This window comes from Oncorhynchus keta, chromosome 17 (assembly GCF_023373465.1).
Source record: "Oncorhynchus keta strain PuntledgeMale-10-30-2019 chromosome 17, Oket_V2, whole genome shotgun sequence".
Classification (NCBI taxonomy): Eukaryota; Metazoa; Chordata; class Actinopteri; order Salmoniformes; family Salmonidae; genus Oncorhynchus; species Oncorhynchus keta.
In genome coordinates, this window is record NC_068437.1 from 15320032 (window position 1) to 15346879 (window position 26848).

Below are 26848 nucleotides of genomic sequence, written 5' to 3' on the forward strand. Positions count from 1 at the left end.
CTTCTGACGCATTTAGCATGGTTTTGCAGAGCTAATAGGAGAATGTAACTAGCTACATAAGTGTAGTAGAGTTACATTGGTTATTCCATCAAACTTCAAATTATTAGAATAGTACACGACGCAGAACAGAACAACCAGGTTGAGGGTCAGTGGCCAAAGCCCGCGAACAGGAATATTCCAAGTTCAGACAGAGGGGGGAGGCAGATCGCTATGATCGCCAGGAACTTTAGTTTTAGTGTCTTTTTTAAATTGTTGCGCTACTGGTGCTGCCTGTTGATGTTAGGTAGGCAGCTACCGTAGCTGAATGATGTTAACATCTTCGGGTTTTGTTTCATTAAATGTATTTTATTTCATCTGGGTGCTTGTGTCACCTACTAACACCCTGGTACAACCCGTAGCTCCCGTTCTCCTCAGTCAGAGAAAACACAGAGAGAAAGGTATGTGTTGCAGATTAGTCTTTTGTAGAAATACATAACGTGAAATAAATAAAACATCCCAAGGTTAATGCTGTAGATATTGTTATAAGGGAGTGTGAGACTATTGAAACATGTAACTTTCAGAGTTTTATTGTTGTTATTAATATAGTTTACAGAGTGCTAAAAGTGCTTATGTTACGAGCTAGCATGCCTTTCTGTGATGCATACGGCTAGCTGAGCTGCGGACTGGTGCTGATGTTGCATTATGGGAGGCGATTTCACGTTGTAACTTGTTTATGTTGCAGTGTTTTTGTACACGAGTTTTTAAATTTGCTACTGTCAACACTGAAAGCACCTAGCAATGTATTGAGGATGTGAGACAGGATATGTGTTTTACATTTCTTCATGCTCCTGTGTAGAACAACCTGTCAGATGGTGCATTGGAGACTGATGTGTTCCTGTCCTGTCTTTTCACAATACTATTGCAGGTATGGTTCTATTGTCTAGGAATTAAGATGATACATTCTCTGTATTAAGGACTGGTTATTATTTTATAGTATGCATTATTGCTTTATGTATAGGTGTGAGTCTGAGAAAACACTGAGAGAGAAAGAACAACTTGTCAGATGGTGCATTGGAGACTGATGTGTTCCTGTCCTGTCTTTTCACAATACTATTGCAGATCAACATAAAAGCCTAAAAGACAGCCGTGGTATCGCTCTTCATTTCTTGGTTCTCCTGTGGTACATAAGAAACCCGCTACATAAGCACGATTGAATATAACACCATAAAAGGTGAGTAACATGAGTAACGTTACCTAGCGTGTCCGCGGTTATAAGGAATATACACAAATATATTTAGCTCCATACACACAGTGAGCTACAGTAGAAACGGTATAACACAACACACAGAAACTATTATAACGTAATAAGGCTCTTACTTTGATAGAAACGCAGTCTGGATTTGAAGATGGGTGTCTGTAGTGACTCCTCTAGCACTGAGACGCTGTGCCACTTGGGAGTCATAAGGCCAGGGTAACTTCCAAATACAACACATGCTAATACTTCCCTGACGCAATTAGCATAGTTTTCCAGAGCTAATAGAAGAATGTAGCAAGCTACCTAATCATTGAGTATAACACCATAAATGTTATGAAATGAGTAACGTTACATCGCGTGTCCGCGGTAATAAGGAATATACACAAAAACATTATGCTACAGTAGAAACGACATAACACGACATGCAGAAACTATTATAACGTAATAAGGCACTTTGATGGAAATGTACACATTTACAAAGTTATTATTGGTAATGAAAACAACTTTGATTGCGATGCAGGCGACGGGTGGAAAATATGAACACGTGTGTGCAGGACGGCAGATGAGCAAATGTCTGCAGAATTGAACTGCACAAACAATTGGAAAGTGTTTGGGGAATTTTGTCAGGGTCAGAAAAAAAAGAAAGAATTAGTCCGCAAAAGTAAAAATGACTACTTTTATGTGAATGAATGAGGTGGAACACACCTCATTTCAAACTGTTATTAGAAAATAAAAAATTACTAGAACCTAACAATCACATTCTGGAATGGAGAGAACGTTCTAACATCAGGTGCATAAAAAAACTCACGCATGAAAGAGATATTTGGAACTCACGCATGAAAGGGTTAATAATGAATGTGTAGGGAGTCGGGATGAGAAAGAAAGATGCCAGGCAGCGTTTCTCAGCCAGTCGAAATCATGAATCAGCTGGCATAATTTTTATGGATATATACAAAGAAATCAATTGAAAAAAGGTCAAACGAAAGGAAGGACAGCTAGTTTGCAGTCTTTCCAGCACCAGTTTGAAGTTATTGTGTTAGCTCCTCTGAACAATAGTGTCCTAACAAGAGAGCCCATTATTTATGCTGGGTGAAATCGTACCTGATTAGCTCATTGTTATTGATGTATCCTCGAAGCTGGTGTTTGGAGGATACTGTCACGCCTCCTCCCACTCCCCCTCCGCGCCAGGCTACCTGTCTGTACATGCACCTGTCACCATCACTACGCGCAGCAGCGCTCATTGGACTCACATGGACTCCTTCACGTGGTTGATTGCCCCTGTATATCTATCTGTTCCTCGTGGTGTTCCCTGTGTATGCTTTACTTGGTGTTGTGTGTTCCTGTCCAGACGCTGTTCCTGTTCTGTTTAATGTCTTTCAGTTATCAAACCTTCTCTCCCTGTACCTGTATTGGCACTCCGTCTCAGGCCTATAAACACCCGTGCCAATATATCCTCTAAACACCAGCTTCTCCGGCATTATCACTTAAATATCCACAGCCATTGGATGCTGGGAAGTCCCACCCAAAATTCAATTTGTTCATCAGAGGGCCCGTCACTGCTTGCTTGAAACAAAGCACAACGCTGGAAATCTGTCCGCATCCACAGAAACTACTCCCATCGTTCTATGACGAACACAGATGGTTTTATATCAAATTCAGAGAGAGAGGTGGAGAGACTCTGACACAGATGTACTGCCAGTTCCTTGTTGGTTTGGCTGTGCACTGAGTGTACAAAACATTAGGAACACCTTCCCATTCCCATTCCATTGCACCCCTTTTGCCCTCAGAACAACCCTTGTCGAGGCAATGTGTCAATAGGGATACTGGCCCATGTTGATTTCAATGCTTTTGGTCAAGTTGGTTGGATGTGCTTTGGGTGGTGGACCATTCTTGATACACACAGGAAACTATAGGCACCTACTACCATACCTCGTTCAAAGGCAATTCAATCTTAAATCTGTTGTCATGCCCATTCACCCTCTGAACGGCACACATACACAATCCATGTATCAATTGTCTCTTCTTCTTCGGTATTACGGTGGTCCACAAATAAATGTGCATGCTGATGTATTGGATGTGTATCAGTCTACTATTCTATAGTCTGAATTCATTACTATTATACCAATATTCGGGTCATTCATAATGACTACAAGGAGAAGAACAAAGATGCCAGCTGCGGTTGTGAAACCTATCGCAAGGCAGTAAAGGGAAGGAACAATAGCTTTGTGAAGATTGGAGAGGAGGAGTGCGAGCTCTGTTTGGTGCAGGGTCATCATCTGAAGATGGAGCACAGGGAGAATGAGGCCATGGAAACCCAAGCCTGCCAAGACAACAGCCATGCAGCACCTGAATTCACCATCACCAACCCAGACGGCATGCAATGTAGAAAATATGAAGAACATCAGAAGACTGCAGGGCTGATGCACAGAAAGATTGGCCTGAGGACTGGTCTGTGAGGAGCGTTGATATGCAAAAAGTCATCATGCTCCCTCACATGCCAGGTGTGAAAACAGCATTGTTCACAAGAAGAATCGTTGCCTATCACGAGACATTCGCCAACACGGGAAAGAAGTCTCAAAAGAAGAAGTAAACCATCTCAGCTGTATGGCAGGAAGGAACAGCTGGTTGGAAGGCAGAGGAGATGACTTCCTCTTATGTAACAGCACTGGAGAGTGAGAGAGATGTCAAACATGCAGTGTATTGGGTGGATGACTGCACTTCTCAAAACAAAAACTGGTGCCTCCTAACATCACTGGTGAGCGTTGTCAATGCTGTCTCAACTTTGATGGAGGACATCACCCTCAAGTTCTTCGAGCCAGGACGCACCTTCATAAGAGCAAACCGTTTCCACCATGGTGTGGAACAGGAAATGAAAGCTCGACCTGGAGGTGTGTTGTACGACTTCGGGGACTTCCTCCATGTGGTCGCTACTTCCAATGCAGGCAAGGTGGAGGTGGTCGAAATGAAAAAGGAAATCATCCTGGCATGGAAAGCTGGCCATTCCATCGTCAAGCTGAAGAAGGCAGCAGCACCAAAGCTGGCAGAGATGGCTGAGATCCAGTTGAGGCGTGGATCCAGGAGCCTCTTCTACAAAGTCTCCCATGAAGAAAAGGACTTCACAGAGCTTGACTTCATCATGAAGAAAGTCACTCTAGAGACACCCTCAACACTACGTACACAGGATAGAGGGATAGAAGAGTCCAAGAAGATTGACCAAATCACCAAGATGTGTCCTCTGATGCCTGCAAATCGATGGCAGTTCTGGAATGTCTTGGCTGTGAACAGCATTACTAAAAAATGAAATGTAACTCTTCAGCGTTTTATCAATTGTAAATGTCATTTGGGTCCTCTTGTGAATATGAACATGTAAATATGTTTAACATTTATTCTTAAAGCTGTTATTTATTCATTCAAAAGTGTTATTTGAAAAATAAAATGTTTTTATTAACAATCTCATGGTGATTTTTTATACATTGTATTACCCTATGGTTAACACACGGGACGAGACCCGATTGACCATGCAGAGTCCTCAATAGTAATAATAATAATAATACTGGTAATAATAGTAATAAATAGTAGTAATAGTAATAATAGTCATAATAATAATAGTCATAATAATAGTCATAATAATTATAGTCATAATAATTGTAATAGTAGTAATAATAGTAGTAATAATGTATGGCATTTCTATTGTGCTTTTCATAGAATCTCAAAGCGCTTCAAAAGCAAGAAACAAACAAGCAATATATCAGGACAGGTCAACCAATAGAGGCCAAGTCTTTGAAAGCTGCATCCTCCGAAGATGGAGGGTCCGTTCATGGCTTGAGCGGAGAGAGCTGGTTAGAGAATGGTAGATGATGGTGATGGAGTTTGCTTATGATCTTGTAGAGGGCAAGTCTGGGAACCAGCCTGAGTCTTATAGTCACTGGATTTCTCTTCCACTCTGGGTAGCACCCACTTGGGTGATGCCTCAGCATTTCTGGGCACCAGAAAGTTCGCCTCACAAAGTTCCAAATAGTAGCCAGTAATCCTCACTACGAACACCCCACTGCAACTCTCTGATTCAGAGGGTTGAGTTAAATGCAGGAGACACATTTCAGTTGAATGCATTCAGTTGTGCAACTGACTAGGTATGTTCTTTCTTTACCTTTCCATCCCAGCATATTCTGTAGTATTCATAGTATACTCATAGTATACTCATAGTATATTCATAGTATATTGTGTAAATATTCCTACTTCCCTTCCTCCTTTTAAAAATATGTTTCTATTACTTGGTTGTATTTATGTCTGGGTGTATGTGTGTGTGTTGCACTGTTGAGGAGAGAGAGCCTGTGAGTAAGCATTTCGCTGCAACATTTGATTTAATATTAGCCAGGCACTAATTAGCCAAATAAATATATGGTATTTTGAGCAAATGGTAACCTATTAGGCATTTATTCAGTATTTCTTCTTCTTTATCTAATACATTTGTTTATTCATTCACAACTAAGATGTTGCTGGGTCAGTATAGGCATTGTGGTCCCCTGGTCTACTGGTACCAGAGCTGTGAGAAAGGATGCTAGGCCTAGCAGAGACGGCTCAGTGGCGGTAGTTTCACGCCCTGACCTTAGATATCTCTGTTTTTCTATATATTCTGGTTAGGTCAGGGTGTGACGAGGGTGGGTACTCTAGTTTTTTGTATGTCTAGGTGTTTTTGTATGTCTAGAGATTTTGTATGTCTAAGGATATTGTATATCTTTGTTGGCCTGATATTGTTCCCAATCAGAGACCGCTGTTTATCGTTGTCTCTGATTGGGGATCATATTTAGGTAGCCCTTTTTCCCACTTTCTGGTGTGGGATCTTGCCTATGTGTAGTTGCCTGTCTGCACTATATTGTATAGCTTCATGTTTAGTTTGTTATTTTGTTAGTTTGTTCGGTGTTCATTCTTTTAATAAAGAGAATGTACGCATACCACGCTGCTTCTCCTTCATACGACGATCGTGACAGGTAGGTGCAGTGGCGGTAGGAAGAAAACAGAAAGAGACACACAAATGTAATGCCAATTGTATAATATGTAATAGTGATTACCACTAGGGTATGATGTGTTGCTAAATTGCCAGGATTGAATTTTTGTCCCAGTCAGCCAATGCTTGTCATAACAAAGGGCTCGCAGTGTGGCAGACTTTATGATCGAGTTCAGGACATTGTCTGTGGAGAGTGGTTGGAATGAGGAGTCACTACAAGCGGCTTTTTACCAGGGGTTGTCGGAGCAACTCAAGGACGAGCTGATATCCTATCCAGAGCCTAGTGACCTAGACAGCTTGGTCACTTTATCTATTCGGGTAGATAATAGAGTCCGAGAGAGAAGGAGGGAGAAGCAGTCAATCAGCAACTCGGTTACCATTCGGTTCAGGAAGTGAACCAGAACGTATTGATCGTTATTCCCCACACGGGATTAGTGGAGGGGTCTTGCCACCAGATCCTGAACCAATGCAAGTGGGGCGACACGGGCTAACTAAGGAGCGCCAACGTAGACGTGAGACCAACAGCTGTCTCTACTGTGGTAGCTCGGGTCATTACATCTACGCTTGTCCACTGCGCCCGTTAAACTGCCCGGCTCGCTAGTTTTGGGAGTAATTTTAGCGAGCCAGTTTCAACCTCTCAAAGATCCTGTCAGACCCCGTTTTCCTGCGACCCTTATGAATAAGGATCAGAGCTTAGAGATTAACGCTTTTATCGATTCAGGTGCCGATGGCAGCTTTATTGATGCCGACTTGGTGGAACAGCTGGGGCTTTCCAAGGAGCAATTGCCGGAAGCCATTGAAGCAACCACTCTGAACGGCAGTAGTCTGGCACGGATCACTATGAGGACTGAACCGGTTAAGATGTTGTTGTCGGGGAATCATTCAGAGTTTATCTCCTTCTTCATTCTATCCTCGCCCCATGTTCCTCTGGTTCTTGGTTACCCCTGGCTGAAGGAACACAATCCCTCGTTTGATTGGGTGACGGGTAAGGTAACTAGTTGGAGCATTGATTGTCATGCTAACTGCCTTAGGACTGCCTGTTCTCCTGCCGTTTCCAGTCAGGTCAGTGACTCCTCCTGATTTGTCCCTGGTTCCAGAAACATATCACGAGTTGGGTGAAGTATTCAGTAAACAGAAGGCTCTGTCCCTTCCTCCCCACCGACCTTATGACTGCGATTAATCTGTTTCCTGGAGCTGCCTTTCCCAAGGGACGGTTATACAGTATCTCTCGACCTGAACGTGAGGCCTTGGAGACCTACATCAAGGAGTCTCTAGCTGCAGGTCTCATTCAGCCCTCGTCATCACTTCTGGGAGAAGGATTTTTTTTTGTGAGCAAGAAGGATGGCTCTCTTCGACCGTGTATTGATTATCGGGGTTTGAATGATATTACGGTCAAGAACAAGTATCCCCTGCCCTTGATGAGCTCGGCTTTCGATTCTTTACAGGGTGCTACGGTTTTTACGAAGCTTGATTTACGTAATGCTTATCATTTGGTTCGGATCAAAGAGGGGGACGAGTGGTTGACTGGGTTCAATACTCCGATGGGACATTTTGAGTACCAGGTGATGCCGTTTGGACTGACCAACGCTCCTGCTGTGTTCCAAAGTATGGTGAATGACGTTCTGAGAGATATGATTGGTATTTTTGTGTTCGTTTACCTGGATGATATCCTTATCTTCTCGAAGGAGCTTTCTAGCCACGTTCAGCATGTCAAGCAGGTCTTGCAGCGGTTATTGGAGAACCGTCTGTTCGTGAAGGCTGAGAAGTGTGATTTTCACGCCCACACAACGTCCTTCCTCGGGTACATCATCTCCAGGGGAGAGATCAAGATGGACCAAGAGAAGGTTCGGGCGGTTCGGGATTGGGTCCAGCCCGGTACGAGATTGCAGCTCCAGAGATTATTGGGGTTTGCACATTTTTATCAGTGGTTTATCACTTGATTACAGCCGGGTGGCCGCCCCTTTAACTGTACTGACGTCTTGCACCAGAAAGTTATGTTGGTCTCCTGAGGCAGACCAAGCATTTCTAGATTTGAAGAGCTGATTCACCAACACCCCGATTCTCTCTCAACCTGACACTTCCCGTCAGTTCGTTGTGGAGGTGGATGCGTCTGATGTGGGGGTGGGCGCCATCCTGTCCCAGCGTAGCTCCACTGACGGTAAACTCCATCCCTGCGCCTTCTACTCTTGTCGTCTTTCTCCAGCTGAAAGAAACTACGATGTCGGTAACCGGGAGCTTCTCGCTGTGAAGCTTGCCTTGGAGGAGTGGCGTCACTGGTTGGAGGGAGCGGAGCAACTGTTTGTGGTCTGGACTGACCACAAGAATCTGTCTTACGTGCAATCGGCTAAACGTCTCAACTCCCGTCAGGCCCGGTGGGCTTTGTTTTTTGGACGCTTCAATTTTTCCCTGACGTTCCGACCTGGGTCGAAGAACAGGAAGGCGGATGCCCTGTCCCGGATGTTCTCCAAGACGGTGGAGAGTGGTTCCAAGACTGAGACGATTCTTCCCCAGAACGTGGTCGTGGGAGCCGTTACATGGAGGATTGAGGAGGAGGTGATGGCGGCTCTTCGGAGCCAACCAGAAGATGGAGTCCACGCTGCGCTGTCTTGTTTCCTCTGATCCCACCTCTTGGTCCTTTCAATTACCCTGGGTCGAGTATGCTCATAATACTCTCCCTTCATCTGCCACTGGGATGTCTCCCTTCCAGTGCCTGTACGGTTACCAACCTCCCTTGTTTCCTTCTCAGGAGCGGGATCTCTCAGTTCCTTCGGTCCAGACCCACATTCGTCGTTGCCACCGCACCTGGCTTCGGGCCAGGAAGGCCCTCCTTAAGGTTTCTGACCGGTATCAGATCCAGGCGAATCGTCGCCGTATTCCTGCCCCCGCTTATACTGTCGGAGATAGGGTTTGGTTGGCTACACGGGATCTTCCTCTACGGACTGAGTCGAGGAAACTGTCACCGAAGTTCATTGGTCCGGTTTGTAGTGGAGAAGATCATTAATCCTGTTGTGGTCCGACTCAAGTTGCCTGCTACACTAAGAGTACATCCCACCTTTCATGTCTCCTGCCTTAAGCCGGTTCTCCTCAGTCCTCTGTTGCCCCCTCCTCCTCGGATGATCGGAGGTGGTCCTGTCTACACGGTGCGCCGCATCATGGACTCCAGACGGCGGGGTCGAGAGTTCCAGTATTTAGTGGATTGGGAAGGATATGGTCCTGAGGAGAGGAGTTGGATTCCTCGGCGTCAGATCCTTGACGATGACCTGCTTCGTGACTTTTACCGCCTCCACCCTGGCGCTCCGGGTAGTCCGCCCGGTGGCGTTCGTCAGGGGGGTACTGTCACGAATCCCGAGTCTGTTTTTTGCCTGTGTTCTGTCCTGGAGTGTTTTTTCCGGCGTCCTGGAACGCACCCTGTCTGGTTGCCGGGCAATGTAGCCAGTTGGGAGTTCTGATTACCCGCATCTGTATCCCATCAGCTATCTGCACACCTGGTCCTGATCATCATCTCTCCTCTTCATAAGCCCGGACTTGACATCCATTCCCTGCCGGATCGTTAGCCATGAACAGTATGTTGTGCCATAGTATCAGCCTCAAGTTGGATAGAATTTGTTTTGTTGTTTTTTACGTATTGCTTGCCTTAAACTTACCTCCGTTTGTTCTGTCTTCAGTTACTCACCCGGATCATTTACCCCATTCCTGCCTGGTCGTCGGAGGATTCCGCTACCCCATTGGATCCACCTATTTACTCCCATCAACTCACCACCGCTGCCCGCTACGCCACCTGGATATATCTACCCATTCACATTCACTTGTAAATAAATACTCACCTTCTTCCTACTCTCCTTGTCCTGGTCTGCTTCTGGGTTTGATTTTGAAAGAACGTGACAAACGGACTTGCTTTAGTGTGTAGGGCACTGTCCATGGTCCTTCTGTAGCTCAGTTGGTAGAGCATGGCGCTTGTAACGCCAGGGTAGTGGGTTCGATTCCCGGGACCACCCATACGTAGAATGTATGCACACATGACTGTAAGTCGCTTTGGATAAAAGCGTCTGCTAAATGGCATATATTTTTTATATATATGATGCTGATACGCAGCGGAAATACTACAGATTTTGCACCAACCTACCTTACTTCAAATGCACTCAATGATCTCTGAGTCTCAGCATTTGAACTTTATGTTTGATATATAAGCAGAACTCAATATAATTCCAATGCAACAACCCCCAAAAAAGTTTCCCCTCATCGATTTCGACTGCCCCCTTAGTAAATGTTTCCTGACGCCTGGTGTGCGTGAGCGGCCTCGCGCAGAAGGGTCTGATTAAATGGCAATTCCTAACATACAATGATCTAAGCCAAATCAATCCATTTTATAGACTTGATGTTGCGACAGTGGATTTACACATGACCTCAGACATGCACCCTTTTCCATACATTTTTCAGTGTAATCAATACAAGAACTGTCTACAGTCAATCATTTCAAGGTAGGCCTTTAGCGATAGAAATGGACTTACTTTTCGGGCCTCGTCGCCGTCCATGCTACAGGCCTAGGTCTTCTCCGTTCTCCAAAATGGAAACATCGTACTTCATCTAAGGTTGCCAAAGCTTGAATGGATCTGAATATTATTAAACTGGCTTAGAAATAAGAATGAATAGAAATAAATAAAAAAAACATTGAAATTATTGCGTCACAATAACAGGCAACCATTGGGAGTGTACCCATGAAGTTACCAGTCAATTTCCAGGGTTAGAGTTCCAAGCCCATTCTATTCATTCTTATTTCTGTGAGCCCAGGCCTACTCCCATCATGAAGTAATTTGCAGTCCACATCATTAAGCATAAATCTTAGACCACAGATGCTGAGATGCACTATTTTGCTAAAAATATATAGCTATTACCCTTTGGTGTAAGCTATACAGTACCGTTTAGAGGTTTGGATGTACCCACTCCTTCAAGGGTTTTTCTTCATTTTTACTATTTTCTACACTGTAGAATAGTGAAGACATCAAAACTATGAAACACATATGGAACCATGTAGTTACCAAAAAAGTGTAAAACAAATCCAAATATATTTGAGATTTGAGATTCTTCAAAGTAGCCACCATTTGCCTTGATAACAGCTTTGCAACACTCTTGGCATTCTATCAGCCAGCTTCACCTGGAATGCTTTTTCAACAGTCTCGACAGAGTTCCCACATATGCTGAGCAATTGTTGGCTGCTTTTCCTTCACTCTGCGGTCCAATTAATCTCAAACCATCTCAATTGGGTTGAGGCCAGGTCATCTGGTGCATCACTCATCACTCATCTTGGTCAAATAGTCCTTACACAGCCTGGAGGTGGGTTAGGTCATTGTCCTGTTGAAAACCATATTGCACTCCCACTAAACACAAACCAGATGGGCTGGCGTATCGCTGCAGAATGCTGTGGTAGCCATGCTGGTTAAGTGTGCCTTGAATTCTAAATAAAGCAAAGCACCATCACACCTCCATGCTTCACATTGGAAATCACACATGCAGAAATCATCCGTTCACCTCCTCTTTGTCTCACAAAGACACGGCCGTTGGATCCAAGAATCTCAAACCGCAGGCTGTCAAATCAAAAGGCACTCCTTCGATAAAGTTGTTTTTGACTAAAATGAAAACATGTCATTTTCACAAGGTTGTGGAGTAACATGTTCAACTACTTATTATTGGCTCAAATTCGGGTTGTGCCTTTAGATTGACAAAATGAACAACCAATGCAAGAACTTTTCACTTCTCAAACCCTGCCCTGGTCTGCTTGGTTTGTTTCGTAAGTGTTCAAGAAAGTCTTGTGATGTTGCGCCTCTTGGTTCAGAAATTCTGATTTAACATTAAGCCTGTTAGAACAACGACATTTACAGGAAAAATTTACAGGAATCCTAGTCTCTCTGCCTGTATCTTTGGTGCTAAGCTATCAATGCTAGTTAGCTAAATATCTAAACCTGCTGCATCTGAAATAACTATCGTTTAACGTTAAATACAGCCTCAGTGACTGTTCAAGCAAACAACAACACTGGAGGCCTATTGGAACTAATAACAAGTAATTAAATACAAAAAATATAGGCTATTTGGAAAGAACACAATGGCTGCAACCTCGGTCGGTGATGGTGTGAGTGGTTTTGCCGAATGGACCCATAGGAGTTTGAGCCTTGAACAACAGAAAAATATTGAGTAACTACTCTCATTCTACAGGTTTTTAAGCATCTAGTTACAGACGTTAGACTAAGACATCCAGAGCAACACATAGCAGGGAGCTCCAATATGATCAGTACTTGAAAAATTTAGCAGAAGCAATTTCCGGTTTAGATGTAGTTCGTACAGCCCAGTGCATCACTGGGGCCAAACTTCCTGCCATCCAGGACCTCAACACCAGGCGTTGTCAGAGGAAGGCCCTAAAAATTGTCTAAGACTCCAGCCACCCTAGTCACATACTGTTCTCTCTGCTCCCTCACGGCAAGCGGTACCAGAGAGCCATGTCTAGGTCCAAGAGGCTTCTAAACAACTTCTACCCCCAAGCCATAAGACTCCTTAACATCTAGTCAAATGGCTTCCCAGACTAGTTTCAGTGCCACACCCCACACACACACCCTCTTTACACCGCTGCTACTTTCTGTTGTCATCTATGCATAGTCACTTTAATAACTCTACTTACATGTTCACACTACCTCAAATAACCGGTGCCCCACACATTGACTATGATCGGTACCCCCCTGTATACGGTCGGTTATTTTACTGCTGCTCTTTAATTACTTGTTACTTTTAGCTCTTATTCTTATCTGTATTTTTTAAAAACTGCATTGTTGGTTACGGACTCTTAAGTAAGCATTTCACTGTAAGGTTTACACCTGTTGTATTCTGCGCATGTGACTAAAACAATTTGATTTGATTTGTACAGCTCTGATTCAAAGTCTTTAAGGTGATCGGGACATCCGTTTGTCCTAACAGGGTGAGGAGACAAAGTAGCCATTGATGGTTGTTGTTCTGGGGCCTGACAGGTTGCACAGCTAACTGGCCATTCTGGAGCAGTATCCTTCCTGTATGACTGGCAGGGTATTCAGGGCTGTGTGGTGATCAGTTTCCAACTACATCAGTTGGTTCCAGGCCCATTCACTAACTGGATGATGCTAGGATTCTCCAGTAGTGGAATGGTTAGTTGTCTGGTTGTGAAGGAGAGTCTGTGAAAGTGCTGTCACTAAAGCCTTGTTCACCCTGCAATCATTACAGGTGAAGCTGGTTGAGAGAATGCCAAGAGTGTGCAAAGCTGTCATCAAGGCAAAGGGTGGTTACTTTGAAGAATCTCAAATCTATTTAGATTTGTTTAACACTTTTTTTGGTTATTACATGATTCCATATGTGTTTTTTCATAGTTTTGATGTCTTCACTATATTATTCCACAATGTAGAAAATAGTAAAAATAAAGAAAAACCCAGGAATGAGTACGTATGTCAAAACATTTGACTGGTACTGTATAAGAAACATAAAATAATAATAGCAATATATATATATATATACATTTACAACTGTAGCAATGATACATGTCCATTGGGGGGGTGGGGGCAATTTTACCAACACAAAAAGATTCAACCTTGTCTAGCGTATTTTGTTTTGTCGACATATGGAAAGTTGACCAACAAATTTCCTGTTTCCATCAGGCCTGTCGTGATATATTTTTCATCCGCCATGTACTTTACTCGCAGTAAAAGGTTGGATGGAAACCGGATTAGTGTGACCATTTACGGTATCTAGTTGTTGATTCTAAAGAGCAGAAATGTGTGTCTTACTACTCACAATCATTCCAATTCCTAATTGGTCTGTGGGTGGAGATTGTTATGTTGAATGTGGCAAAATGTCCTGCAGGTCACATTATACATATTCCTTCATATTCCTTTGGCAGTCAGGTAGGATGGCAGATATTAGCTCTGGGTGGTTGGCTGTGATTACGGTTGGGAGCAGGCCCAGCAGGAGACATGGAGAGGGACAGAACCGGGGAGGGTGACCTCAGGTTAACTACAGGTTACTTAGAGGGTAGGTCATAGACTACGACTAAGAAGCGTTATGAGGGACGTAGCACAACTCCACACACATTTTCATTTGAATTGGATCCCTGGGCTTTGATGGAAAGTAAAGGGTTTACAGAAGGAGGTGGAGCTGGTCAAGCATTGTGCACAAAGACCACTCTCTCGCAATAGATCCCCAGCCACCATACACAATGACATATAGCATATTTGTTTTAGTTTGTGGACGTGCTACCTGTCCCAGACCTGCTGTTTTCAACTCTCTAGAGACAGCAGGAGTGGTAGCGATACTCTTAATGATCGGCTATGAAAAGCCAACTGACATTTACTCCTGAGGTGCTGACTTGCTGCAGCCTCGACAACTACTGTGATTATTATTATTTGACCATGCTGGTCATTTATGAACATTTGAACATCTTGGCCATGTACTGTTATAATCTCCACCCGGAACAGCCAGAAGAGGACTGGCCACCCTCATAGCCTGGTTCCTCTCTAGGTTTCTTCCTAGGTTTTGGCCTTTCTAGGGAGTTTTTCCTAGCCACCGTGCTTCTACACCTGCATTGCTTGCTGTTTGGGGTTTTAGGCTGGGTTTCTGTACAGCACTTTGAGATATCAGCTGATGTACGAAGGGCTATATAAATACATTTATTTGATTTTGTCCATTTTAAGGAGCCTCTTTTTTGTCATAGATGGCATATGTCCATAGCTGATTTTGCCTAGTTTTTATTGGATTGCTCCTCAAGCGGCCATGACAGAAGCCAAACGTGAGTTGGCTTGGGTGTGTGGTTTGATGTGGGTGTTCTTAAGTGTGTCCTTGCCACCTCCAAGATCAACACCAGGGAAAAATGGAGTGTTAAAAAAATATGTTGTTATAGTTTACTAATGTTCTCTGTACCAGACAACACAGTGCCTAACACCTCTTTGCTCTAAAATAAGACCTTGTCCAAGGTCAGGAGTTTTCCCTGGTCAGTTCATTTGGTAAGGAAAACCTCCTTACCCTGCTCATACTTTACAGATATGCCGCTGGGTCAAGGTCAGATCTCATCCCTTCAGCATCACTGTGCTTCCTCTATGTATGAAGGGAGTGAATACTGAATATACATTGCTTTTACACTCTTTGGTTTACTGCTGCTGGCGAGTGTATGTAGTGACCTGCAGTCTAAACTCAGGGGCACTCTCAAATTGCAAATGGGATTTGAAGGCATTTGTCAGTCCACTTCATCCTCGCACAGGAAAAATACACTCATGGCTGTGCTTTTAAAGAAGAGACATGCTTTTAGTATGGAAAATGTTATCCCAAGAGAGGAGCCATTTAATTTAAATGGAGGGGAACAAACAGAAGTGTGTGTGAGCAGACTTCTAAGGCCACGATTTGGTGACACTAATCAGGTTTCCAACCAACTTTTGTATGCGAGTAAAGGTGTCACGTTCCTTCGTAAGGATCGGACCAAGGCGCAGCGTTTTAGGCGTACATTTTCTTTTTAATGAATAAACACCGGACAAAAACAACCAAACAAAACATGACTCTACTGTTGTGCACTCAGGCAACTAAATGTAGTCAAGATCCCACACCAGAAAGTGGGAAAAAGGGCTGCCTAAATATGATCCCCAATCAGAGACAACGATAAACAGCTGTCTCTGATTGTGAAGCATATCAGGCCAACATTGAAATGCACAGCATAGAATGCCTACCCCAAATCACACCCTGACCAAACCAAATAGAGAAATTAAACGTCTCTCAAAGGTTATGGCGTGACCAAAGGACATGATGGATAAAAAAATTCACGACAGGCCTGATGGAAACAACAAATTTGTCGTTCAACCTTACAAATGTCAATAAAACCAAATACACTAGACAAGGTTGGATCTTTTTGTGTCGGTAAAATGAACTATGTGAGAAATGGCGCCTTTATGCGCAAATATTTATATAATAACCATCATATCGAAGTAAACTTGGAGTCACCCAATGATATTGTGTGGTCCTCCCACTATGACTCGGGACAGCATGCAGTTTATTAGGCTACAGATAAAATAAGTTACGATGAACTTGATGGTGTTGATGCTCCTTTCCAATAAATATCAAGGGTCTTATTCTGATGGCATGATGATCGATGCTTGGCTGCCGTTTGACAAGTAAAATCATACAGTATAGGCTATACCCGCAAATTATCAGCGAGCTGTTAGGAAGAGCACACGTACCTAGACCAGAGTGGGCACATTCTCTATATAACGCAAACAATTTTGTGACAAACCATCAATAGAGTTGAAAATGCGATGGAAACCTAATTGTGTTTTATTATTTGGTACATGGGAATTTAACCGCAAAAGTTATTTTATTTGTGCACTACGTCTTAATCTGTAACATGTCAATTTGATGGAAACACACTGGTGGTAAAATATGCATAATTTCTTCATAAAGAAGTTTGAATTTTCGCATGAAAATCTGTAGCCAATTGGATGGAAATCTAGCAACTGACAGGAAAAGATATTTAGTTTATGCATTTGTGGTGATTTAAGAGTGGTATTTGCAATCTTGCATATGGATATGAATAAAATACCTCTAGTTACAGTATGTCAGATACCAAGGTTATCATTGACAGAACATGATGGTGTTTAAAATATTGTAGATAACAGTGTTACTCAACTGGACCTCAAGAGTTACAGTTTGAGATACAGAGATCAGTTGACAGGTTTTCTGAAAAGGACATATCAGGCCTTTCCTGCCAGTATGATTTTGATCGTATTGTATCATTTTTTTGTTGTGGTTAGCCACTGTTTACTGGACAGTCTCTGGACTCATGTCCGTTTACTCATGTCTGACTCCCAAATCAAATAGTCTGGAACAATATCCCTTCCTTTATTTTTCACATTGTTAATTAGCAGGATGTCTGTTAAGCAGGGGAAACAATAATGTGGGACATAAGGAGGAAATGTCAGCATGGATTTGTGTATTAGCTCTGGCAATGTGGGGAAGGAGAGTAAACAAACATGTAGAGTTCCTTACTAGTTTCTAATCAATTCAGGTGTACTGAGAACAAACAGATTTTTTTTTTTTACTAATTGCCTAATCTATAACACATTGGTTGATGTTTGGACAAACCTTGACATTTTGGCTAAAAAGGCAGTTATTCTTTATTAGTTATACATTATAAAGGGGTGGGTGTGCATGAAGTTACCATAATTGCTGGACTATTAAGCGCACCTGAATATAAACTGCACCCACTGAATTATTAAAAAAAGATGTATTTTGTACATAAATACGCCGCACATGTCTTTAAGCCGCAGGTGCCTACTGGTACATTGAAACAAATGAACTTGGTCACTATTTTCCTCCTCCTGTGCACTGAAACCACTGAAGTCATCTCCTTCGGTGTCGGAGATGAATAGCCTCAGAATTGCTTCATCCGATGTTGGATCGTTTTCATTGTCGCTCTCGTCACTTTCATCCGGAGGCAAATACCCCGCTGAGCTCATGCTGCCCCTTCAACACGCAGCAGTCCAGCCTTTCGAAACCCGTTGATGATAGTGGATTTTTTGACAATGCTCCACGCTGTCAGGAGCCACTGGCAGACTTGACCATAAGTTGCTCTTCGCATGCAGCCCGTTTTATTGAAGGATTTCTCCCCACTTGTCATCCAAGACTCCCACTGAACAAGGAGCGCCACCTTAAATGCACGATTTACACTGATGTCGAGTGGCTGCAAATACTTTGGGCCATCTGCTTTTCTTCCCTCTGAAAGCATTTGTTGTCTTTTTGCACTGAGTCAGTTCCTCACGCTGCTGTTTCCAACGTCTTATCATCGACTCATTAAGGCCAAGCTTCCGTGCTGCAGCCCTCTTTCTTTTTCCAACAGCCAGATCGATCGCCTTCAACTTGAAAGCTGCATCATATGCATTTCTCCGTGTCTTTGCCATGATGAGAGGGATGAAATTACTACCGTAATCAGAATGATGGGAAGTTTGAGCGCGCTCGATTTTACATCACATTATGTGACGGTGCTCAGTTTTTTGGCGGCATGAATCTTGTGAAAGCGGGAAAAATCCATAAATTAGCCGCGTCATTGTATAAACCGCGAGGTTCAAAGCGTGGGAATAAAGTAGCGGCTTATATTCCAGCAATTACGGTATGCTTAAATCCTCTAAGGACATAGAAGTCTAAAATCGATCAAATAGTCTGAAATAAAGTACATCCATTTTTATTAGAACTGTTGTAAGGGATTCATAGTGAAGATTCAAGGATGAGGGCTCTCAAAAGGCATGTAGGAAATGAAGTAGGCAGCCAAAGCTCAAAACTTAAAAAAATAAGAAACTTGTGGAAACACAAGAGATTCACACAGTTTTGAATGATTTTCCAGTGGTTGTAAATACAATCTATTTTTCGACAGGATATTTATGTATTTATATTTTAGCACAGTGGTCACATCACAATGTCAGGTGTCATCAGATAAAATAAAATGTTATTTGTCACATGCGCTGAATACAACAGGTGTAGTAGACCTTACAGTGAAATGCTTACTTACCCCAACTTGACTCTAACTTTATATAGTTGTATTGCTATTTAGGACGGGGCACACTTGGGTCTTCTTTAACCCTCATTTTTTTAAGATGGAATTCAGTCAAGACTACCTCTGACTGAAATTAAAGAATATCTGCTCAGAATAATTTTGAGGCAAAATCCTTTCTAAAACATTTCAAAGCCTTATCAGTGCCCCTTTCCAGTTTAATTTGGTTTGTTTTTGTGTTGTTCATTTCTCTCTCTCTCTCTCTCTCTCTCTCTCTCTCTCACATCATCCCTAACATGTGCAAAATAATAAGTGAATTTCTCAGAACAATTTGTACAAACTGCAATATACAATAGATATGTTTCTAAAGCTAGTCAGTCACTAAAAATCCTTAGTACATCTCTCAAAAGTAAATATTATGCCATATCATTATATGCCAATGATCATGTCAATGTTATCAGAATGATAAGTCATTGAGTCATTGTTCACGAACAAGGTCGTCAAAATGTTTAGGCATGTTGTCAATGTAACTGTGTACTTTGACAGTATTTCCTGATGTAAACTTAGGCTACCGTTTGGATGACAGTTACTGTATTGAAAATGCACAAGGCTGCACTTCTATGGCATATATCAATTTCAACAGTACTATTTACATATTACTGTATGTGTGTTATTGATTGAAAGAGACTGGACAACCCAAGGGGCACCAAGAAAAAAAAACGAAATTAGAAAGAAACACAGGAAACCACCCCTAAGGCACAACTTTGCCCGCAGCTCTGTTGTGCTGTCTCTACACATCCAGACGTTCCTGTCTGTCGGCCCACATATTCTCATCCACATCACACCGGATATTTTTCCTTCCAATGCAAGTTGGAAAGAATCTTTTGGAATGCCTTATCCATCCTCTGCAGGCGTCTACTGTGATGTCCTCACATGCTGCATCCATTGCAGCCAGCAGGGTCATCTGTGTGTGTGGCTGACGATCGTACACCTTCCACCTCCATGCTGAAAAGAACTCATTTGGGTTAAGGAATGGTGAATAAGGTGGGAGGAATTCTATGAGCATCCTCGGGTGGGTCACAAACCATTGCCTTATGATGTTTGATCGATGGAAACTCACATTATCACAAATGACCACATACTTTGTCAAATCCTCTCTAAACAGACCCCTCTCATCATCAGGGATGAGAGCCCTTTAGAGAGTCTCTAAAAAGTTGAGTAGATGCTGGGTGTTGTATCACCCTATAAGGGGGATATGGGTTAGGGCACCATGCTCCGAAATAGCAGCACACATGGTGATATTTCCTCCCCGTTGGCCTGGCAAATCCACAGTAGCTCTGTGACCGATGATATTCCGACCCCGCCTTCTGCATTTGGTCAGGTTGAAGCCAGCCTCATCCACGTATACAAAGTTGTGAGAGAGTTCACTTGATTCCAACTCCATTATACGCTATATCCCAGAACACACAGTTGAATTTGTTTTGGTAAGGAAGAGTGACATAAAATGTGCATATATATTGCACGTTCCTTCCACAGCAATGTAAATGTGTGCAGTTTATGCTTACTGTACTATGTATCACTATAAAATGTTGCTGTAAAGTAGTTATATAGATATATGTTTTACCTGTACATACTGGTACCATAGCTCCTTAACTCTGTCCTCATTCCTTTGGAATGGTACATGGTACAGCTGTTTCATACTCATCTGGTTTCTATGCAGCACCCTGTCGATGGTTGAGATACTAACCGTATGGAGTCTCATGGCATTGACCATTGTGCAAATAGCCTCCTACTGTTGAGGTGTGAAAAGGCATCCTCTGCCACCGGTTTGAGGTAATCTTACAGTCCTATGTGGGGAAAAATGCAGTGATGCATCGCACACTTTCACATAGACAAAAACTATGCAAACACACATTTTACTGTAAAACATACAGGTTGGTGCATGTAAGGTGCAGTATGTATCTTTACAGAGTATATTTCTGTATTCTGTGAAATACAAGTGGACTACTGTAATATGAAGCATTGTAGGAAGTATACAGTATACTGCTTATATACAGTAACAGTGCACTGTACATTGGTGGACATACCTGTTCTCTCTTCGAAACGTTTGAACTATTGATGACACGGTTGATCTCCCAATATTCGGCTGCACCCTTCGACCCGCCTCAGCCATTGTAAGGCCATGATTGACAACATGGTCTACAATAGTGGCCCTTATGTCATCAGATATGCGCCTATGTCCTCTTCTGCCTCTTCCTATGTTTTGCCTTCCACCACACATCCTTGCTCCTCTTCTTCCTCCTCTTGGCTGTTGACCCTGTTCGTTTCCTGGTCCATCCATTATTGGAAAATTGCAACTCTGTGTTATGGTCTTTCTATATATGCTTGCCAATTGATTCTTCATGAGATGCACCATTGAGCAATTTAGACAACTGGTTGATTGTTGGTTGAACTAACACTTTACATTCCTTCATGAGTGAGGGTCAATTTCACCTGCACGATTCATCAATTCACGTTTTTGTACAAAAGGTCTAATAGAAATGTGTAAAACTATGCTTGACAGTTTATGACAAATAGTTCAACAATTTTGCATGTAATGGCTTATGCAAGGAACTAATGCCTAGATGTTTTGAGGGGTAAGACTATTCAACAGAGAACCATCTACTATATTTTGATCAACATGACATGAGCAATTGATAATGTGGAAAAAAGCAGACACTTGTACATTATCAATTGCAATTTGTTCAAAGGAATAAGAAATTGCTTTAATGATGTGCACAAGTAACTAGATGATTTGGAATTTGTTGTATCAAGAATTGCACTTTTGATCTAAGAAATGCACCAAAGAGACTGAGAAAAACTGTAATACGTCTGTCTGGCACTGACAGGAAGTTTCCAAATTGTCATCAGTGGCACTGTGATCGAGTGATTGAGTCTCTCATAACTCACTTGGTTGTCTTGTTGGGACATTTGTGCATATCTCAAATTGACTTATCTGTTGGTTACGTCCCAAATGCACCCTATTCCCTGTATAGTGCTCTACCCTGGTCAAAGGTAGTGCACAATATAGGGAATAGGGTGCCATTTGGGACGTAACCACAGATAAGTAATTTGCTTTGAGACATATTGTTTTATTTCACATAATTACATCATAATTGAATATATAAAGGAAAAGACAAAGGTTAAGAAAAAGGCTAATAGGATTTTAGGGTCATTTAGATTATTGCTTTACTGTTCTAAACTGCTGTAACACAGTTATTAACACTATTACCATTTAGAGCCCACTGCTGTGGGAGTCTGTCAGATAGTGTGCCCATTAAATGTTACATCAAATCAGAAGGCAAGTGATAAATTATTCTGAAGTACTCAGATATTTACCACAGTTCATTTTTTAATGTCTGATTTCACAAATTATGTGTGATCTCCTACAGCAGCACTGGTTCTTTAATTAATTCATTAATTAATTAATTTTAGTCAGCTTATATACAATAGGCAGCTTAATTCAATATATATTACATAATATTAATTTCCTTCCTTAAATCATGTTTAGTCGTGCTTTCCAGACATGAAGGAGACATCAGCTTTCTAATGCTTACCCCGCTGTAGCAGAAAGCAATTTAGAGCCACTGTGCTCTAGTGGAGTAATAGGTTCACATATTGATTATTCTCAGTTGGGCTCTGGAGTGTGTGTTCAGACTATAGCTGAATATCTTATATATCTCATTAGGTGCTGTGAGGCAGATGAGGGAGAGAAAAGAGCAACCAGTTCTCAGGGAATACATGTACAGTATTTGTAACCCTGACACATACATATAGGGAGATGTACACTTGTCAGTCACATCTCTAAGTATACTGCATTCAACACATGCATTTGTCTGGCAAGGAGACTGCTCTCTTTGTGATGTTCCATTGGTTAAAACATGACAACAGACAATGAAACACTGTACACTGACCATCAGGGCCGGTTCCAGGCATAAGCGACATAAGCAGTTGCATAGGGCCCCTGACTGCTAGAGGGCCCCCCGACCAAAAATAAAGAAATAAACGTACCCCCCCAAAACTTAAACTCAGTAAAATGTGGTTGTGCATATACATGAAGTATGTGGACACCCCTTCAAATTAGTGGATTCGGCGAATTCAGCCACACCGTTGCTGACAGATATATAAAATCAAGCACACAGCCATGCAATTTCCATAGGCCTTATTGAAGAGCTCAGTGACTTTCAACATGGCATCGTTAATGAATGCTACCTTTCCAACAAGTCAGTTTGTAAAATTTCAGCCCTGCTAGAGCTGCCCTAGTCAACTGTAAGAGCTATTATTGTGAAGTGGGAACTGTCAAAGGGCAACAACGGCTCATCCGCAAAGTGGTAGGTCACACAATCTCACAGAATGGGACCGCCGAGTGCTGAAGAGTGTAACGCGTAAATATTGTCTGTCCTCGGCTGCAACAGTTACTGCCACATTCCAAACTGCGTCTGGGAGCAACGTCAGGACAAGAACTGTTTGTCGGGAGCCTCATGAAATGGGTTTCCATGGCCCAGCAGCCACACACATTCCTTAAATCCACATGCACAATGCCAAGCGTCGGCTAGAGTGGTGTAAAGCTCGCCGCAGCGGAAACACTTTCTTTGGAGTGATGAATCAAGCCTCACCATCTGGAACAACAGACGATTCTGGGTCTGGCGAATGCCAGTAGAATGCTACCTGCCCCAATGCATACTGTGACAACAGTGTGGGGAAGGCACTGTCCTGTTTCAGCATGACAATTCCCCCATGCACAAAGCGAGTTCCATACAGAAATGGTTTGTTGAGATCGGTGTGGAAGAACTTGACTCACCTGAACAGAGCCCTGACCTCAACCCCATTGAACACCTTTGGGATGAATTGGAATGCTGACAGCAAGCCAGGCCTAAATCAAATCAAATCCAATTTTATTTGTCACATACACATGGTTAGCAGATGTTAGTGCGAGTGTAGCGAAATGCTTGTGCTTCTAGTTCCGACAATGCAGTAATAACCAACAAGTAATCTAGCTAACAATTCCAAAACTACTACCTTATAGACACAAGTGTAAGGGGATAAAGAATATGTACATAAAGATATATGAATGAGTGATGGTACAGAGCGGCATAGGCAAGATACAGTAGATCAGGGGTGTCAAACTCAAATACCCAGTGGGCCAAAATGTAAAACCTGAATAAAGTCACGGGCCAACATTGAACAAATTAACCTTTTAATATGGACCCAAACAAGTTTTGCTTTAACATTGAATATGGAACAAGCATAGCTTATTACCATACAATATATAATTTAATAGTGGAGATGCAAAATCGAATTTCAAATGAAAAAACACATCAATGGCATTCATTTATTAAATAAATAACATTTAAATAAAAATTGTATGCCTCTTTTCTATTTGCAGCCTTCTGATTTAAATACCAAAATCAACTTTTTCCACTGGCTAATAATTTTACAAATAAAATGATAATAAATCAATCAACCATTCAAGCCCATGCCTTGTAGCAAGAAAAAGTGCATAAAGAAAACATTAATTATTGCACACTGGTCTAATCTGATGTGCCCAAGCCAGATACCTGGCATCTCTTCTTGGATGCTAGTTCATCAATGTCTGGGCTCAAGCTCTGAGCTGAAGAAATCCTCAGTATCGAGCGAAGATGTTCATCAGTCAGACGTCTCCTGTGAGTTGTTTTGGTCATCTTCATCGAGAAGAAAAGTTGCTCGCATAGATAAGTGCTGCCGAACATGGAGAGCATCTGAGCAGCTTGGGTGCGGAGCTGAGGCATTGTGTCAGGGATGAACCGTGGAAACTGTGCGGCGCCCACAGCATCATACTTTGACTTCAGTGTGTCGTTGCACTGGAGTTCAATCAGCTCCATTTGGATGTTGGTTGGTGCATTTTCCACATCAACTGCGAAGGGATTACTAAGCAGTTCAAACTTGCATTTCTGGGCATCGAAGTCGGCAAATCGCCGGCTAAACTCAGCGGCGAGAACACTGAGTTTTTCAGCAAACTGTGCGCATGGGAACACGGCGGTAGAGATCTGCGCTTTTATGGATTGGCAGCAGGGAAAATGGCAAGGGTTTCCTTGCAGCATCTGATTCTCCCACAGGCACAGTTTAGTTTTGAAGGCCCTCACTGCAGCGTACATGTCCGTGATGATGCGCCCCCGCCCCTGAAGCTGCAGGTTCAGCGCATCGAGATGGCTCGAGATGTCACAGAGAAAGGCCAGCTCACACAGGAACTTTTGCTCCCGGAGCTCTGCTGTATCCTTCCCTTTGGTTTCCAGGAATTGACATATTTCCTCACACAGCTCGAAACATCTGTTCAGTACTTTTCCTCTGCTTAGCCATAACACCTCTGTGTGATACGGCACGCCTGCGCATTCCGAACCACACTCCTCCAGAAAAGATTTAAACTGGCGGTGATTTAGACCTTTGGCTCTTATAAAGTTAACTACCTGTGTTACTGTGGTCATAACATGTTCCATATTTAGGGCTTTGGCACACAGTGCTTCCTGATGTATGATGCAGTGGTAAACAGTTAGCTCACCTGCACAGTTCTCTTCCCGCATCTTCTCCCGAACCATGCCCACCAGTCCACTCTTTTTACCGCACATCGCTGGCGCACCATCTGTCGTTAATCCAACGAGTTTATCCCACGGCAGCTTTATTTCAGTTACACATTTGGAAACCTCCTCAAATATTTCCTTTCCTGTGGTTGTGCCATGCATTGATTTGAATCCTAATAGCTCCTCCGTAACTCACAGATTTGAGTCCACTCCACGGATGAAGACTGACAGCTGAGCAGTATCAGATGCGTCGCAGCTCTCATCCACAGCGAGGGAGAACGCAACAAAATCTTTTCCCTTTTCCATCAGCTGGTCATACAGATTGGTGGCAAGATCACATGTGCGATCAGCTACTGTGTTCCTGCTCAGGCTCACGTTTGAAAATGCTTGTTTTTTCTCTGGGCATACGAGGTCACAAACCTTCACCATGCACTTTTTCATGAACTCTCCCTCATTAAAGGGCCGGGCTGATTTTGCGATCTCTGCTGCCACTATATAACTAGCCTTTACAGCAAACCAAACTTCTTTTCATCTCCTCTACTTTCTGGCTCCTTTGAGTCATGTCCAGGTCCTTGTATTTGTCATGGTGTTTCGTTTCATAGTGTCGTCTAATGTTGTACTCCTTACTATGAAACGAAACAGCCACGTTGACTCCACAAACAAGACAAACAGGTTTGTCTTTTACATATGTAAACAGGTATTCTGCCTCCCACTTGTCCAGAAAGCTCCTGTTTTCTGCCTTTCTTTTCGCCATTTTTGGGAAGGGTTAGCTCGCTGACAGTTGTAGCGTCTATGTTGCTATGACTACTGTCACAGAGGAGAGAGCGTTTCTGGGTCCTGTCCTGATTGGCGCGCGAAAACAGCAGAGCATTATGGGATTCGTAGTATTAGTGGTGAATGCGCTGTATAATACCGGCGGGCCAGCTCTAGTAGTAATTTGGTATTGTCTCGTGGGCCAAATATAATTACCCCGCGGGCCAAATTTGGCCCACGGGCCAGAGTTTGACACCCATGCAGTAGATGGTATTGAGTGCAGTATATACATATGAGATGAGTATGTAAACAAAGTGGCATAGTTAAAGTGGCTAGTGATACATGTATTACATAAGGATGCAATAGATGATATAGAGTACAGTATATACGTATACATATGAGATGAATAATGTAGGGAACATTATATTAGGTAGCATTGTTTAAAGTGGCTAGTGATATATTTTACATAATTTCCCATCAATTCCCATTATTAAAGTGGCTGGAGTTGAGTCAGTGTGTTGGTAGCAGCCACTCAATGTTAGTGGTGGCTGTTTAACAGTCTGATGGCCTTGAGATAGAAGCTGTTTTTCAGTCTCTGGGTCCCAGCTTTGATGCAACTGTACTGACCTCGCCTTCTGGATGATAGCGGGGTGAACAGGCAGTGGCTCGGGTGGTTGCTGTCCTTGATGATCTTTATGGCCTTCCTGTGACATCGGGTGGTGTAGGTGTTC

General features: G+C 42.7%; 1 protein-coding gene across 5 annotated transcripts in view; it reads left to right on the forward strand.

Moving 5' to 3' along the window:
- The first annotated feature begins 288 nt into the window (after positions 1-288).
- LOC118396117 (uncharacterized) overlaps positions 289-26848 on the forward strand; it is a 200934-nt gene continuing 174374 nt past the window's right edge. For 3 of the 5 annotated variants that reach the window (XM_052465553.1, XM_052465545.1, XM_052465543.1), the window contains exon 1: positions 1004-1210. The gene's annotated coding sequence lies outside the window, so the exon portion shown is untranslated. Of the gene's footprint in view, positions 438-833; positions 905-1003; positions 1211-26848 lie in introns of those variants that run through there. The other 2 variants (XM_052465544.1, XM_052465546.1) reach the window with 2 other exon arrangements.